General features: G+C 35.0%; 1 protein-coding gene and 1 long non-coding RNA gene across 2 annotated transcripts in view; one reads left to right on the top strand and one right to left on the bottom strand.

Moving 5' to 3' along the window:
• LOC129742912 (roundabout homolog 1-like) overlaps positions 1–17,508 on the top strand; it is a 473,757-nt gene that overhangs the window by 443,479 nt on the left and 12,770 nt on the right. The window lies entirely within an intron of this gene.
• LOC129742913 (uncharacterized) lies at positions 3,780–5,012 on the bottom strand. The gene is made up of 3 exons (XR_008736575.1): positions 4,740–5,012; positions 4,182–4,669; positions 3,780–4,116 (listed from the first exon to the last, which is right to left on the bottom strand). It is a non-coding gene; the product is annotated as an uncharacterized LOC129742913 (long non-coding RNA).

Genomic DNA, 17,508 nt, shown 5'->3' with positions numbered 1-17,508 from the left:
CAAATACATAGATAAAATTATTGGATAAAATTTCAAATGCTAGAGTAAAATACGATACCAAAATGTATAAAATCGGTACAATAAATTTTGAAAATTAAAAATATTGAAATTTTGAAAGCGTAGTATTTTTAATTTTGTTATTTTGAGATTTTTATTCTGTTTTGTTGATTTTGTCTATTTCGTTAATTTTGTTAATTTGGTCATTTTTTTTTAAATTTTGTCAATAATGTCAATTTTATCAATTTTCATGATTTTGTCAGCACTGTTAGTTCAGTAAATTTTATCAATTTAACCAATTTTCTAGATTTTGTTTATTTGTCGATTTTAACAATTTTCATGATTTTGACAACTTTTTCAAATTTGAAAATTCTGTCAATTTTGTCAAATTTGTCAATTTTGTCAAATTTGTCAATTTGGTCAGTTTCGTTAATTTTGTCAATTTTGTCAGTTTTATCAAATTAGTCAATTTTGTCAATCTTGTCAATGTTGTAAATTTTGACAGCTTTGCCAATTTTGTCAATTAAGTGCATTTCGTCGATTTTGCCATTGTCAATTTGGCCAGATTTTTAATTTTTTTTTCAATTTCCTTCGATTCTGTCAAGTTTGTCAATTTTGTCAATTTGTAAATATTGTAAATTTTGTCAAAATTTAGTCAATTGGGTCAATTTTGTAAATTTCGCCAGTCAATTTTGTCAATCTTTTCAATTTTGTCAATTTTGTAAATATAGTGAATTTTGTCGATTTTGTCCTTGTCAATTTTGTGAATTCGGACAATTTGGCCATTTTGGTCAATTTGGTCAGTTTCGTCACTTTTGTCGATTTTTGTCAGTTTATCAATCTTGTCAATTTTGTCAATTCAGTGAATTTTGTCGATTTTGTCATAGTCAATTTTGTCAATTCTGCCAATTTTCTCGATTTTGTCGATTTTAGAAATATTATCAATTTTTATGATTTTTTCAGCTATGTGAATTTTGTCAAATCAATGAATTAAGCCAAGTTTTTCAATTTGGTCAATTTGGTCAATTTTTTTTCAATTTTGTCAATATTGTCGATTTTTGTCAGTTTTATCAATCTTGTCAATTTTGTCAATTTAGTGAATTTTGTCGATTTTGTCATCGTTAATTTAGTTATTTTTTTCAATTTTGTCAATTTTATCAATCTTGTAAATTTTTTCAATTTAATGAATTTTGTCGATTTTGTCATCTCTTTTGTCAATATTGTTATTTTTGTCAATTTTGTCAATTTTTTTAATTTTTTTTAAATTTGTCAGTTTTATCAATCTTGTCAATTTTGTCAATTCAGTGAATTTTGTCCATTTTGTCATCGTCAATTTGGTCAATTCTGCCAATTTTCCGATTTTGTCAATTTTATACATTTTATCAATTTTATGATTTTTTCAACTAAGTTAATTTTGTCAAATCAATGAATTATGTCAAGTTTGTCAATTTCGTCAATATTTATAGTGAAATTGGTCTATTTAGTCAATTTTTTTCAATTTTGTCAATTTTGTCATTTTTGTATTTGGTCAACCTGGCGATAATGGTTAATTCGGAGTTCTTTCCTGTTTCTTCAACTTTGTCAATAATAATTATAAGCTTTCTAGCATTATATGCATGTTCCAAAAAAAATCCCAAATGCTTCAAACTCTACTATGGAGGGCTTGGGGGCGCTACTGTTTGGTTGTCATCTTCCATTGGCTTCAGCAAGTGATTGACCTCCAAGCCGTCATCGTTTTTCTCTAGACACCAACCCCAACAACAACAACGCAACGTTAGATCTGAAGAGAGGAAGAGAAAAGGGAACAAAAAAACAAGCCCGAGAGCTTAAAGCTCGAGAGGATTCAGTAGCATTTGTCTTATTGGATTTAATTTGCTTCCACGGGCGAAATACTCTCCTGTCGTTGCTGCTTAAGAAAAAGCTTCGTAAGCACGAACGGCACGTGAGAAGATGAGAGGATGTGCATACATCGTCCGCGTACCCGTGTTGTTTTTCCCTTCTCAGAGGAATCTGTGCCTGAATATAATGTTGGGCGAAGTTATTATCGCTTTCGTACCATGCAGTGTGGGCATGACGTACTCATCAACGACTTCATTAATTTCGGGGTCGTACCCCTTGGTGGAAACCATTTTTAAGTTTAATAATTCGGAGCTTCGGTTCCGAAATTTTTGGAATGGTTCGGTTGCAAACTGAACCATTAAAATGGAAAAATTGTTGTCTTCCTCTCACACGGTTTCTGTCACGATGACATCGAACCTGAGTGGGAGTGAAGCCAATCTGTTCTCCCTTCCACACATCGACAGATCCATACTTTTAGATGGCAAGCGCGTATCAATGACGTCACGTATAATTTGACGTCATATATACGATAATCTTGATTTTAGTGATTGCTGGTTGTGGCTAGCAAGCCAAATTGACACGTTTTTTGGAGAGATGATTTTTGATATTTACTATGAAAAAAAATTTTTCAAGCTATTTTGTAATTTTTTCTTTCTTTTATAGGTTGTAGAAGAAAAAAAAACAAATTGTTCAAGATAAAAATCATTTTTATTGTACTGCTCAGTTTCACAAAAACGTCGAGAACAAAGTTTACAAAAATTCACACAAATACACACAAATACACAGACATCATCAGAACTCGTCGAGCTGATTAGATAGGTACTTATAAAGGTATATCTAAGACCCATAATTAATGATCTCCCAAATCGACCGATAACTATACCTTTCTGTAAGAAAGGCAAAAAGGTCCCCAACCATTCTTTCAAATAACTCAACGTTTACTCTGGGAACAGTCCAATGACCAGTAAAATATATTTTCAAAATCCATTAGGAACATGAATTTATAATTAAAAATTACAATATAAAAAAAGGTCCCCAACCATATGTTTCAAAAATTCAACGATTGCTCTGGGTAACCTATTGAGTGAAGACGGCGAGAATAGAGTATCAACGATTCCAATATAGAGTCCAAAGATGGGTTAAATATATTTTCAAAATCGATTAGGAATATGAATTTATAATTAAAGATTACTATATAAAAAAAAGGTCCCCAACCATATGTTTCAAATAATTCACGATTGCTCTTGGTAACCAATGGATTGCAGACAGCGAGAATATCAATGATTCTAACATAGGTCCAATGATGGGTAAAATATATTTTCAAAATAAAAATTAAAGATTACAATATAAAAAAAAGGTCCCCAACCATTCTTTCAAATAACTCAACGTTTACTCTGGGAACAGTCCAATGACCAGTAAAATATATTTTCAAAATCCATTAGGAACATGAATTTATAATTAAAAATTACAATATAAAAAAAGGTCCCCAACCATATGTTTCAAAAATTCAACGATTGCTCTGGGTAACCTATTGAGTGAAGACGGCGAGAATAGAGTATCAACGATTCCGATATAGAGTCCAAAGATGGGTTAAATATATTTTCAAAATCAATTAGGAATATGAATTTATAATTAAAGATTACTATATAAAAAACAAAGAATATATGAAAAATTGAGCACCTGTCCAACTTTGAAGCGCATTTTCTCGAATCTATCATTTATCATAATCATCAACGCATAAGTATATCGATCATAAAAAAACAGACCGATCAAAATCAATTAAGAAGACGATTATAAAATTAAAGATTACAATATAAGAAAAAGGTTCCCAACCATGTGTTTCAAATAATTCAACATTTGCTCTGGATAACCTATGGAGTCAAGACAGCAAGAATAGAGTATCAATGATTCTAACATAGAGTCCAATGATCGGTAAAATATATTTTTAAATTTGTATCTATGTTCATTTTTACAATTTTTAGTTTAGTAAATGAAATGTCGGCCTGGTCTACACGCATAGGTGTAATGGTCAGAATCAATTATCAAGGCGAATATAAAATAACGAATACAATATCAAGAACCGGTTCAACTTCAAAGGCTGATCCTCCGGAGCCACTAAAAGAGAACTGAATGTCGAGAAAATTGGCGCTGTCATGATTATTTTGAATACAGCACGTCACTGGTACGGCCGTTCGCAAGCAGAGTTCATTCCGGAGATTTCACTGTAGATCCGTTGCTATCTGTTCGTTCTTTCATGATTGGATATTACAATTTTTGTCCCTGTAAAAATCAAAATCAAAAATCAAATTAATTTTGAATTAAATTTTCATTTAATTTTTCAATACATTTTTACCACTACGAAAACATGCTTCGAATTTTTGTGTGCTTCCATCAGCTGGAACTTGGCCCGATCGCTGTAGTCGTTCGGGGTCATCACCCGGACTATCTGGACAAATCGAGCTGCGTACATGTACTTTTACTAGTGCTTCTTCGGCAGGCTTTCGTAGCTGAAAATACTGTCCGCTTCGCCCGGGAGTAGATCGAGTGATTCGTCCTTTACTGGTACAGCTTTTCCCCATCATTCGGATGGAACCTAACGAACACAATCCTCTCGCTAGTGGGCCTTGTAATCGATAAATTCTAGCACCACTTCGCCACCGTGTTGTATGTTGCAACCCAGTCTGCATTTCTTGTCCTGTGCCTGTTCGGAAGCCTGCGAGCGATGTTGAATGAAGGTAGTTCGAGCCTCTTTCAGGGAGGCTTCACTAGACTGTGCCGGAGAGGCTTGCAGCTGATAATGATTGTTTTTTGGCTGAAAGCGATCAAGATAATCCTACAAATAGAAAAAGGAATGTGTTGAAAACCATGAAAGTGAACCATTAATAAATATTTGATGTACTTACGTTCGATTTCGGTGAAGACATCCAGACAGCAGACTAGATTGCCGAAAATGATGTTTTTCATCCAGATGCCTGAAGGATTCGACCCGTCGTATTGTCGTAGAAAGTGTTATTTTTATTTTGTTTGCACTCACGCTCCTTTTTTTAAACTCAAAATTAAGTAGTTTTGGTTCAAAACAGCACTTCGGTGGCAGCCCTCAACTTTGAGTTCAACTGGGCAATAGCAAAACTAAGTTCTGATAGGCATACTCAATACTAAGTTCGGCAGCCGAACTCGAATTTATCCTTTTTTTCGAGGGTAGCTTTTTTTTTCAGGGAATTAAAGGATGAAAAAAATTTATTGTACCCAGATGTTGCTGTTCCGGTACATTGCATTGCATCCGGTACAATTACGGAGCGGTGAAAAGTTTTGACACTCCCGGTCAAAGAAAACTTCCGGATGTTACTTCCTACGGGAAGTACACAACATCCGGAAGTTTCCGGACATTCCAAGCCGCTCACCGTATGATAACAATGACGGACAGAATTTTACGCTGACACGGTGAGCATGCATTCCGTTATGAAGTTCCTTCATAGTCTTCCGGTAATTGTTCCGGAACGACAAAATTTTGCGACGTGTTCGTTGGTTTCTGTTCCGGTTCGAACTGAACTCGCTAAGTGTTTTCAGTCCAACAAAGAGAGTTCAATTTTTAGTTCATAAGGTCGAACTCAGCTTTGCTCCCTCGCCGAAGGAAAAAAAAGGATGAATTTTGAATTCGCAGTTCGAATTCCGTTTTAAACCATCGCAAGGAGGAAAAAGAGTGCTTAACTTTATGAAGAGATTAACCACCGTAATTTTTGTTTGTTACTTTGATTTATCGGCCTAGCGGTGAAAAGTGATGTCCTTTTTAGTAGGGACATCTAAAGATTATGAAATTTTTATATAGATGGATAGAAGGTTAGAGGAAATGAAAGATGGTGAAAATGAGCGGGTAGAATTTGTCTAGAAGCATTACCATCACATACCAAATTTTTGTTCCTCACGAGCCTACTACTATGAAGTGGTAGATACAGATAGAGTTGCATCTACCACCACACATTAGTAGGCTTAGCGTGGTCCGCCCCACAAGCGAGAACTTGTAGTGCGGACGAACAAAAAGATGGTATGTGATCGCTCAGATAAACTCCCTTTAACTCAGAAACGCATCTATCGATGTTTAAGTCTTCTCAGTTTGTTATCTTCGCATTCGTTACATGCGGGGTTTGCATGCGAAACGGTACGGTCGATAGTCTGATAGTGACCAACCACCGATGCTATGATGTCGTGTTTTTATTTCTTTTTGGCCAAAGTTATTTAATTTTATGAAGAGATTAACCACCGTAATTTTTGTTTGTTACTTTGATTTATCGGCCTAGCGGTGAAAAGTGATGTCCTTTTTAGTAGGGACATCTAAAGATTATGAAATTTTTATATAGATGGATAGAAGGTTAGAGGAAATGAAAGATGGTGAAAATGAGCGGGTAGAATTTGTCTAGAAGCATTACCATCACATACCAAATTTTTGTTCCTCACGAGCCGTACCGTTTCGCATGCAAACCCCGCATGTAACGAATGCGAAGATAACAAACTGAGAAGACTTAAACATCGATAGATGCGTTTCTGAGTTAAAGGGAGCTTATCTGAGCGATCACATACCATCTTTTTGTTCGTCCGCACTACAAGTTCTCGCTTGTGGGGCGGACCACGCTAAGCCTACTAATGTGTGGTGGTAGATGCAACTCTATCTGTATCTACCACTTCATAGTAGTAGGCTCGTGAGGAACAAAAATTTGGTATGTGATGGTAATGCTTCTAGACAAATTCTACCCGCTCATTTTCACCATCTTTCATTTCCTCTAACCTTCTATCCATCTATATAAAAATTTCATAATCTTTAGATGTCCCTACTAAAAAGGACATCACTTTTCACCGCTAGGCCGATAAATCAAAGTAACAGAGTGCTTAACTTTAAGTTCATAAAATCGAACAATGTTTTGAACATCGGTCGTACTTAATTTTGAGTTAAAATAAAGGAGCGTGCATATATTACACGACTTATGCCTAAGACCACTATGGCCCAACTTGGTTAAAATGTTTTCTCTTCAATGAGCTTCGAAAACGATGTTTTTTCACTCCTCGATAAAATGCGTGCTTCTTCAAAATGGCAACGTGCGTGCTCTTCACTTTGAAAATGGCAACGAATGGAAAAATATCTCAATGTCAACTTTTTTAACCTTTTAATATTTTTTACATGAGAACTTCCATCATGATTGCAGTTTTTCCAAAAATTCATTCAAAAGCAACAATATTAAAAAATTAATTAAGTAACCATATAAAATGGTTAATGAAAATGAGCGTGTGAAGAAATTGATATGGTGTGCTTCGTTCTCCCACACGCGCCCCTTCGTCGTTTTGTCCTTCACAGAGCAACCTGAAGTATCAATCACTTTCGTACCATGCAGTGTGGGCACGACGTACTCATCAACGACTTCATTAATTTTGGGGTCGTACCCCTTGGTGAAAACCATTTTTATGTTAATTATTTCGGAGCTTCGGTTCCGAAATTTTTTGAAATGGTTCGGTTTCACACTGAACCATTTAAATGAAAAACTGAAATACAACCTTTTGGCCGGGAAATTTTGAACTGTCGTCTTCCTCCCACACGGTTTCTGTCACGATGACATCAAACCTGAGTGGGAGCGAAGCCTGTCTGTTCTCCCTTCCACACATCGACAGGTTCATACTTTTAGATAGCAAGCGCGTATCTATGACGTCACGTATAATTTGACGTCATATATACGATAATCTTGATTTTAGTGATTGCTGGTTGTGGCTAGCAAGCCGAATTGACACGTTTTTTGGAGTGATGATTTGATGATAATTACTATGAAAATTTATTTTTCAAACTATTTTGTTTTTTTTTTCTTTCTTTTATACATTGAAGAGGGAAAAAAATCAAATTTTTTATGACAAAAATCATTTTTATTGTACTTCCCAGTTTCGCAAAAACGTAGTGACAAAGTTTATAAAAAAATCACACCAATACATACAAATACACTGACATCGTCTGAACTCGTCGAGCTGATTCGATAGGTACCTATAAAGGTATATCTAAGACCCATAATTAAGGATCTCCCAAATCGACCGATAACTATACCTTTCTGTAAGAAAGGCAAAAAAGGTCCCAAACCATATGTTTCAAATAATCAAACGATTTCTCTTTGGAGTGAAGACAACGAGAATAGAGTATCAATGATTTTAACACAGAGTACAAAAATCGGTAAAATATATTTTCAAATCGATTAAGAACATGAATATAAAATTAAAGATTACAGTATAAAAAAGGTCTCCAACCATGTGTTTCAAATAATTTTGCGTTTGCTCTGGGAACAAACGTTGGAGTGAAGACAGCGAGAATAGAGTATCAATAATTCTAGCATAGAGTCCAATGATCAGTAAAATATATTTTAAAAATCTATTAGGAACATGAGTATAAAATTAAAGATTACAATATAAAAACATCAATTAATTAACTCAAGAATAGATAGTTCGAGCTCATCATTTGACCAGTGGTATCTTTTGTCCAAAAATGTCATTATAATTTCATGGTATGACTGGGAGTCAAGTGCAGCTTGATCTGGTTCTGTTGAAGGTTAAGTGTATAGCAGAACTGGGTTTGTTACACTTGTCATCACGGAATGGCGCAGTTCGAAGAGTTGTTACAGCCGAGTCCTTCGAGCGCAGAATTGAGCATTCCTTTTCGATTCAGGAATAGCAGGGGGAACCTTGGTTTATCATGCCTCCTTGTGGTCCAGTGCTGCACGGAATGATGTTGCAAACTTGGAGGGTTGAGTGCTTGGGAATTTACTACAGGGACCGATAAGTATTTTTGTTGGATTGGGGCAAGCCTGAACGAACCGACAGTGGTTGCGTATTGGAAAAACATTGTGGTGCAGCTGAGTTCAGTTTCCTGGTCATACTTCGCACAGGTGCAGTGCAGCCGCCTTGTGGTTGTTTGGCGTACAGATGAACAGAGGTCTGCTGATTTTGTGGAGAAACTGGGCATACTCCGCGCTGTGTGTGACATGCCTGAGGTGCTGTGTGAGCGAGGAGCGGCAGTCCAGTGTGATGCACGGTTGATTGTTATTGCGCCCACAAGGGGAAGGACCACTGGATCGTTAACGGCAGAAGTTGCTGAGCTGCTGGAACCATAGATCGGTGAGTGCTTTGCAGGGCTCGTTGGGGGCCTTCTGATTGATCGTTGTCCCAAAAGTTTCAAGTATCTTGTCGGCATTCAGTTCAGTTGTTCCTGTGGCTTTCCCGGTTGCTGGTTGTTGTGGCAAACGCGGACAATTTTGACGAAAGATGAATCTGTTTAGTGATGCAGGACTTTGATGTTTTCTTCAAAACGTAAACACGTTACATGCGTTACTCTCGAATATGCACGCTCAGCCAAGTGAACATTGAAAACAAACAAATTAATGCTAAACGTTACTCTCGAATATGCACGATCAAAAAAAGTTAACAATGAACGAGTAACACGATTGGCAGTATAAAATTTTTTGGCAACAACGCAAATTTGTGAGCACGCAAATAAAAAAAGCAAAGAGCTTATTTCAGTGGCTAGAAAAGTAAAAACCAAAACCTATTAAGCAGTTGGCAGAATGTACAAAACAGCCCAATGCAGATTACCAAACGGGGACGACTGATTTGAATCCGGTAGAAAAATGTTGGTAGGCTATTTCATCCACAACCAGCACCATGTATGATAATTATTTTTTCAGCAAGAATTTCTTAAGTTTTTGATACTACTAAAGTTTGAATATTGTACCGGAAAGAAATCCCAGCATGACAGGTGGGAGCCAAACCTGGAGTGACTTTCCAGATGTACTTGCAAGTCACAGAGGTTCATTTTTTATCTGAGCGACAAAATGACAGACGACGATGTTAACAGACGACCATGGTAGAGGCGGAATACCTGGGTGCGTTAGAATTCGAAACACTTTTACCATAACAGTTAGCGGTAAGAAGTTTGAAACTTTTTTGCTTGAAATTAGTCGAAAAACATTTGATACACCTTTTCCAGACGATCTCCCGATTTAATACACTTTACACTTTAACTTTAACACTTTACACTGAACTTTTTTAACCTTTTAATATTTTTTACATGAGAACTACCATCATGATTGCAGTTTTTCCAAAAATTCATTCAAAAGCAACAATATTAAAAAATTAATTAAGTAACCATATAAAATGGTTAATGAAAATGAGCGTGTGAAGAAATTGATATGGTGTGCTTCGTTCTCCCACACGCGCCCCTTCGTCGTTTTGTCCTTCACAGAGCAAGCTGAAGTATCAATCACTTTCGTACCATGCAGTGTGGGCACGACGTACTCATCAACGACTTTATTAATTTTGGGGTCGTACCCCTTGGTGAAAACCATTTTTATGTTAAATATTTCGGAGCTTCGGTTCCGAAATTTTTTGAAATGGTTCGGTTTCAAACTGAACCATTTAAATGAATAAATGAAATACAACCTTTTGGCCGGGAAATTTTGAACTGTCGTCTTCCTCCCACACGGTTTCTATCACGATGACATCAAACCTGAGTGGGAGCGAAGCCTGTCTGTTCTCCCTTCCACACATCGACAGGTTCATACTTTTAGATAGCAAGCGCGTATCTATGACGTCACGTATAATTTGACGTCATATATACGATAATCTTGATTTTAGTGATTGCTGGTTGTGGCTAGCAAGCCGAATTGACACGTTTTTTGGAGTGATGATTTGATGATAATTACTATGAAAATTTATTTTTCAAACTATTTTGTTTTTTTTTCTTTCTTTTATACATTGAAGAGGGAAAAAAATCAAATTTTTTAAGACAAAAGTCATTTTTATTGTACTTCCCAGTTTCGCAAAAACGTAGTGACAAAGTTTATAAAAAAATCACACCAATACATACAAATACACTGACATCGTCTGAACTCGTCGAGCTGATTCGATAGGTACCTATAAAGGTATATCTAAGACCCATAATTAAGGATCTCCCAAATCGACCGATAACTATACCTTTCTGTAAGAAAGGCAAAAAACGCGCTATTATGATTTGCGATTAAAAACACCCGAGAAAATATTTGCTAAACAGGCATTGGATTTTTTTTAGGGTCCTCTCCTATGAGAGTAGTAATTTCCGCCTCAAAATTGTATACTTTTTCATTTACTCAGCTCACGATAGAACTGAGTTATGTTATGGTAAACAAAGTGTAGTTTTGATTAATCTTTCAAATGGTATCATTATTTTGATGATATTCAATACCTTTTAAGATTAAACCTCAAAATTGTGTGTGCGTTTTGAGAATTTCAACCTCTGTACATTACCCCCATACGACAATGTTAAATTCCCCACACAAACATGTCGTCCCTGTGTTTCAAAGACACAACACGGTGGGGAAATCATCCCTGCCATATGTATTTTGTGATTTATTAGCTGACCTAGATTTGGGCTTAGCCGCCGGCCGCCATCCGGTGATGATGTTATCCCAGTGACTGACTTATGGCCGTCGTGTGACGCCATATGCATCATTCTTCGTCCTTCGTTTGCGTTCCCGTGCCAAAGCTTTTCGAGGACAGACAGCAGCAACAACTGATGGCAAAAGGTTGACCCTTCGCATCCATTCAATCCTGGAGCTGCTTCTGGGAGTGTTCTTATTTCCGGAATGATAAATGTGTAACGGGCTGCTCCATCGCTAAGAATGACCAGAAAGAACGAGTCCTTGAAACGGTTTTAGTTTTACTTAGTAAACATTTGAATTATCAGAGGCGCCCTCAAGCTTTTCAGTCAATCCAAATTCATAGCAACATTGGATATAAACGTACCTCCTATAAGCGTCGAGAAGCATAACGTCATTCCGTTGACAGATGACAGTCATTTCGCGGGTCGTTTCAGGAATGATGGGCGCTCATATGTTCTCTGGGCTAAGTAAGAGCCTAGGTCTTACTTAGAGAGCGGTTCAGTTGTGAGGAAAATCCTTAGCTGCCTTCCATTTCATCGCAAAGGCCCCTGGAACCTCACGTCAAACGTCGGATTGCACACATTTGCTGATGATGCTGATGTTTTGCGAAATTCTGGCAGTGGAACACGTCAAATGGGATTGGATTTTCGTGCAAGTGATATGTTGCAACTCAGTCCAATGGAGGATGTTTGTTAGTTGGGGAGATCACGTGCCACGTTTCTGGGTGAATTTGAATTCATGGCTTATGGTTCGGTTGAAATGGCTGGAAATTACGTTTCAGAATAATTTATTGGCAATCGGCCGGCGTGCACCAAAATGTATCATCGGCTGACGTTTTGGAGATTGATGCTTAGCAAGAACTTCTTTTTTGAACAGTTATTTTGTACATTTTCATGTTTACAGACAAAATGAATATTTATATAAACAATTTTTGTTAAATTATGGCTTGAAAAAACTTGAATGTTTTTTATTAAACCATAGATTTTTACAAATCTGACTTAAATATTCATCTTTTCGCTTGTGTCAAGTCCCAACGACCGTTTTAAATCAATTTTATGATTTTTTTTCGGTTGAACCACTAGACGTGTTCAATAACACCGGAAAGAACAGTCAATAAGTCAGTTATAATGGGGTCGCATTTCTATAGACCAAATTGATTTCGAACAAATTTATTTTGAAGTTTCATAACACATTTGTCTTTTGTATAATGGAAATTTTCAGCATAAAACTGTTTCTCTGATAGATTTAAACTAGCATGAAGCACTTGATAGAAACAGATAAACGTGAAAATGCCCGCTTATACAAGCCTAGAATCGGTATTGCTGCGTGGGGTGGGACTGTTAATTTTTAACTCAACTGGATAAAATTGTCCAAAATTGTAAGCTAGCATCTAAATCTAAAACAAATGTTGGTAAAATGTACCAGATGAATTTACCAACACAACAATTTAAAATATTGAAGCCGTTTATTTACTTCGATGATGGTTTATTAATTTTTGGAATCAAATAGGTACGATTACGCCCTTCCGAAAATGAGGAGCTTCAAAATTCGAAATTTTACACAGGTTTTTGGTTTTTTTTTTCATTCAAGCTTGGACATCGGATCGGCAATCTCTGTTTTGATAAAATTAAAATGATGCTATTTTCTCAGCTTTTATTTTTTTAAACTGTACAGAACAACTCATATACCATGGCGCCATTTGGAAAGAAATTTACTTTTAAAAGAACTGGAAACATTGCCATCTATTGCGCCGCTGAAAAGTTATAAATAAAGCAGTGGATGTCACTGTTTTTCATCCATTTTAACGGCTTCTTCAAAAGAGTGCATTTAAGATTTTGCACAAGTTTCTGAAGATTTTTCGTTCGAGCTTGTACATCTGTGATCTTTTTAATACTTTTATCGACCAAAATATCAAAAATAAAAAAAATATATCGAAGAGCAAAAGGCGAAAATTACTAAAGTTAAACAAAAAAAAAAAGAAAAAAAACTCACAAATGACAAACTTCTGCTGCCGACCGTGCCTTTTGTACGTCTCGGTGGTCGAGTGGTTAGCGTGGTAAGACGGTAATCGCTGGTCCACTGATGGCATGGGTTCGATTCCCATCTCGGTGTTTAATGTGTTAATCTTAAGTTGTCCATGTCATTTATTCAGTCTGTAAAGCCGAAATCGGCTTAGACGGTGTCTGTCTTTTTTTTAGATTAAAAAAACTAAACAACACAAATTTCAACTTTTGCATGCCAAATGTCCTTAATATGGGTGAAGAAATTAATGATGCAGTAAAATTAAATTAAATTAATTCAAATAGCTCCAGAAGTTTAATGTCAATGAACACTAGAGATTTTTGGACAAATAAAAAAGACATCGCGATAGGTAAATTCATGTAAAACATGTAAAAGTATACCGCAGCCCGTGGCATAGAGTCTTCTAAGCCTTCTTAGCCAGTGAATCCCGGTCACGGCATATAGAGTACACTATCTGTGGGTTGGTAGTTTTAGCATTTGTAAGATGTTAGCCATCATATCTTCGAAAGATGTACGCTTAGAGTTAAGAAAAATGAATCTCTTCGAGAAAACATCAAGTTTCATTGAGATCTTGTTTGTGTTTGTGTTCGTTAAAAAAAAGAAAAAAAAAACCATGTTTAGATACAATACATCTTAAAAATTCGTTAAACTCGATTTCTTATGGAAAACTGAATTACTCCAATAGTCAAAATCTCCAGAAAAAAATCACTTACAAACAACTCGTTTTTGTGAAAATGTCTGCTGAATCAATTGGTTTGATTTTTTTTACAAATTGACCCAATTCCCTCTTAAATTTACAGATTTTTGTATACATGGAGTTAATCTTTTCAAAATGCTGATGAGACGTTTGAGGATTTCTGTTTTATCTGACGGGTTTTCAGTGGGGGTCTTCAGATCTTCTCCAAAATTTCAAATTTTATCAATTTTCACGACTCACTTTTTCAGATTTTAAAATTTTATTTTTCGAAATAGGTTCAGTCGATTTTTTTAAAAATAGAACCATGTAACTTTGTACGGATATCCTTAAATTGCACATCTTAATGCATTTAAATTTTATCAGCTTTAAATAATACATTATTAGAAAAAATTGAAGTTATTATCCTTAACATGAAAAATTGAAAATGATTATAATTTCCATTTAGTCTTTTCTTTGGTGATTTTTGAGGGAAAAAAACGAAACTTTCAGCGCTTTGAGGCACCACTAAATCAATTCCGGTTGAGCTGAAATTTGTATTTTTTTCGTAAGTAATGTTCATGGTCCATTTTCAAAATTCCATATTTAAATTTCCACCTATGTTTTCCTACCAGAACTTAGACAATTTTTTTAAATTTATTTTAAGAAAGTGAATCTTAATGTTTCTACAAAGTTTTTGCAATAATTAGTCGATTTCTAGTTTTCCAAAGGTGTTCAATGGGTAGATAATTGTTTTCGACAGGTGAAATTGTACAATCTGGAAAATAATTCGGCTTTTCAGTCAATTCACGAATCTAAAACACCTTCTCTTCTCATTCCAATAAGAAGAATAATAAGAACAGAAGGTGTTTTGAGTCCGTGAATTGACTGAAAAAGCCAAAATATTTTCCCGTTTGTTTAAAATGGGTTTGGAAGAGATTTTCCTATAGCGCTAAGGAATTCGACATTTGAGGTATAAAAGTTTATCAAACTGCTTAATTTATTCATTTACATGACAACTTTTAGGGTTAATTTTGAACCAGAAGAAAACAGGTTGGAATTATAAAACTTTGATATTGTTTTCAATTAATCACGGTTTGCCAGCATCAAGTCCCCAACGCCAATTGTTTTATCTAGAGAATAGAAACTTATACTTAATTTTTCCGAAGAACAATTTGAAACAAATTTAACAAAGCAATTTTGACGATTTTCAATCATATATATTTTAACAAGCAAAACACCTAGTGGTACTAAACATATTTCGCTTACTGTACAGATCAGTGGTTTTTAAACTCACCGCCCCCTTTTGCTGGATTTCCGAGCTCACCACCTTCCTTAGCAAATTTTGTGAAAATTAATATACTTACAGTTGAAAGTTCTACCTTGAGAAGTTTTTGAAAAGTTCTATCGACTGGATCAAAAGTAACGCGAGGTATAGTATTATAGAGTTGGATTGAAAGATGCGATTTCTATACAATTTTGGGCGAATGTACGCATATGAAAAATATCATAAGAGTAAGGAGTAGAAGAAGTTGAAAGTTGAAGTGATAGTGTGCTCGCTTACCCTTTTTAAAGAGCTATTAACGATACTTTAATGGAACGTTTGATTGTATTTCGAAGATATCAGACTTATATATTTCCAAAGAAAAGTTTATTAAAAAAATCTCGAATTCTTGTACAACTGAGTAATAATATCTTGATCTAGTATACAACATTTAATTTTTTTAACTGGAAAAAACCTACAGGTCGGAAATATTAACAAAATAATTGGGGATGAATTCCAATTATTTTATTCATTATCTAATGGGTTGTAGGTTTATAAGTTTCTAGTAAATTTCCGATGGAATAAAAGTTGTAACCTGTAATTTTAAGAAAATTAATACAAAAACACGGAAGCGTGTTTTTATTAGAAACAGTTTTAATGAACTTAATCGCTCTTTGGTTTTGAAGGCTTTAAATGGTCATGAAAGTCTGGAAATGACGAAGAACGTAGTAATATCAAGGTTTTTTAATAGCGACAAATAAATTCGAGAAAAAAATCAATAAAAATGTTAAATAAAAATCCACAGAATGCTTCAAAAACTCGAACAGCAGATTTTTTTTGTTAAGTGTTCAAATTTGTCAGTGAAACGAAAATCAAACCTTACTGAGCATTGATACAAGCAGGCTCGTGCGTAGGAAACGTCCAGGGGGGGCAGGAGAAAGTTTTTAAAATCATTTTCGAATCATTTCAAAGTTTAGTTAGAAAAACATGATCAAATTTAAAAAGGTGATTTAAACCAATAAAAATTAGTTAAACGTTTATAAACTTTCAAGTGCGAATTATATAGTTTAAAATTTCAAGCTCTGAATATTTTTTGGCTGTAAATTTAAATATTGGGTGCTGACAAGGACAAAAGGTAGACATTGTGTTTTCCTTATTGAAACTTAAAGAAGATTATGTTTTCAGAAACCGAAATTAAGAATGCAAAGTGATAGATTAACTTTTTAAAAAAATTTCAAAAAAATAAAAAAGTTTGACTATGATTTCCGGTCAATTTATTTGAAAATGTCTAAAAACTATACTGAAAATGTGTAAAAACTATACTATATAATTCGATAGCTTTACTTAAAAAAACAAACGAAACATGAAACATATGAAATTTGTGGCCTTGTATAATTTAACAAAACCCTTTTGAATGTGGATCTTAGCGTTTAGAAGAACAAGAAACACAAATTAAAATTGAGGCTAATTTTTTTTCTTGAAGAATTTTTTTGAGTGACAGAAATATAATTGAGGTTTCAGTTTTTTCGGCTAAAAAAGTATTTTTTCACTAAAACTTATCGACAGATTTTAAATCGTATTTAAGGTAATCGGACATTTGCGGTAGTTAGACTCACCTTTCGGTCCCAACAGTGTCCGATTAAGGATAGAGTACTGTACAACCAATTTTTTATGTCAAGATTGGAGTTTCAATACAAAACTTAAATTTGCAATTAAAATTTGAGTCAACTTTTTTTCCTGTTGGGGAGTGAGTCCACTGCAACCATTTAGTTGACCAATTTTTGTTTTACTCCTCGTAACTTTTTTTTTACTTTGCTATGCTACTTGACACCCCTGCTCTATTGGTTGAAGTTGCAGTTATAACTGGTAGTTCTACAAGCAAACACATATCTAGGTAGGATCTCCAAGTACAATCTATCCCTTGAAAAGATCCATCCACATGCATGTGCTGCATTATTGAGGCATACAATTCCAAGGTTCACCCGGCTAGCCTTTTACTAATGCTGAATAAAACCACCAACCTTCATCATACTATGTGTGTCAGCTTATTCCACGAACGGGATTCGATCTTATGACCGTTAGCTTAGAAGACAAGGATGGTATCCTCTAGGTCATGATCTGCTGATTTAGTTTCAACTTGGAAACATCTTCATATAAAATGTCTTAAACCTTGAATTATTTAGAACTAATTCTGCCAGAGGCGATCTAATTTTTTGAAATGTCATTAGCACTTCTTTTAAAATACCATTTGGGATCAAGCCACTTCCCAAGACTACGGT

Source organism: Uranotaenia lowii, chromosome 2, assembly GCF_029784155.1.
Source record: "Uranotaenia lowii strain MFRU-FL chromosome 2, ASM2978415v1, whole genome shotgun sequence".
NCBI lineage: Eukaryota > Metazoa > Arthropoda > Insecta > Diptera > Culicidae > Uranotaenia > Uranotaenia lowii.
Note: the sequence above shows the minus strand (reverse complement) of the source record. Positions and strands in the feature narration are given on the sequence as shown.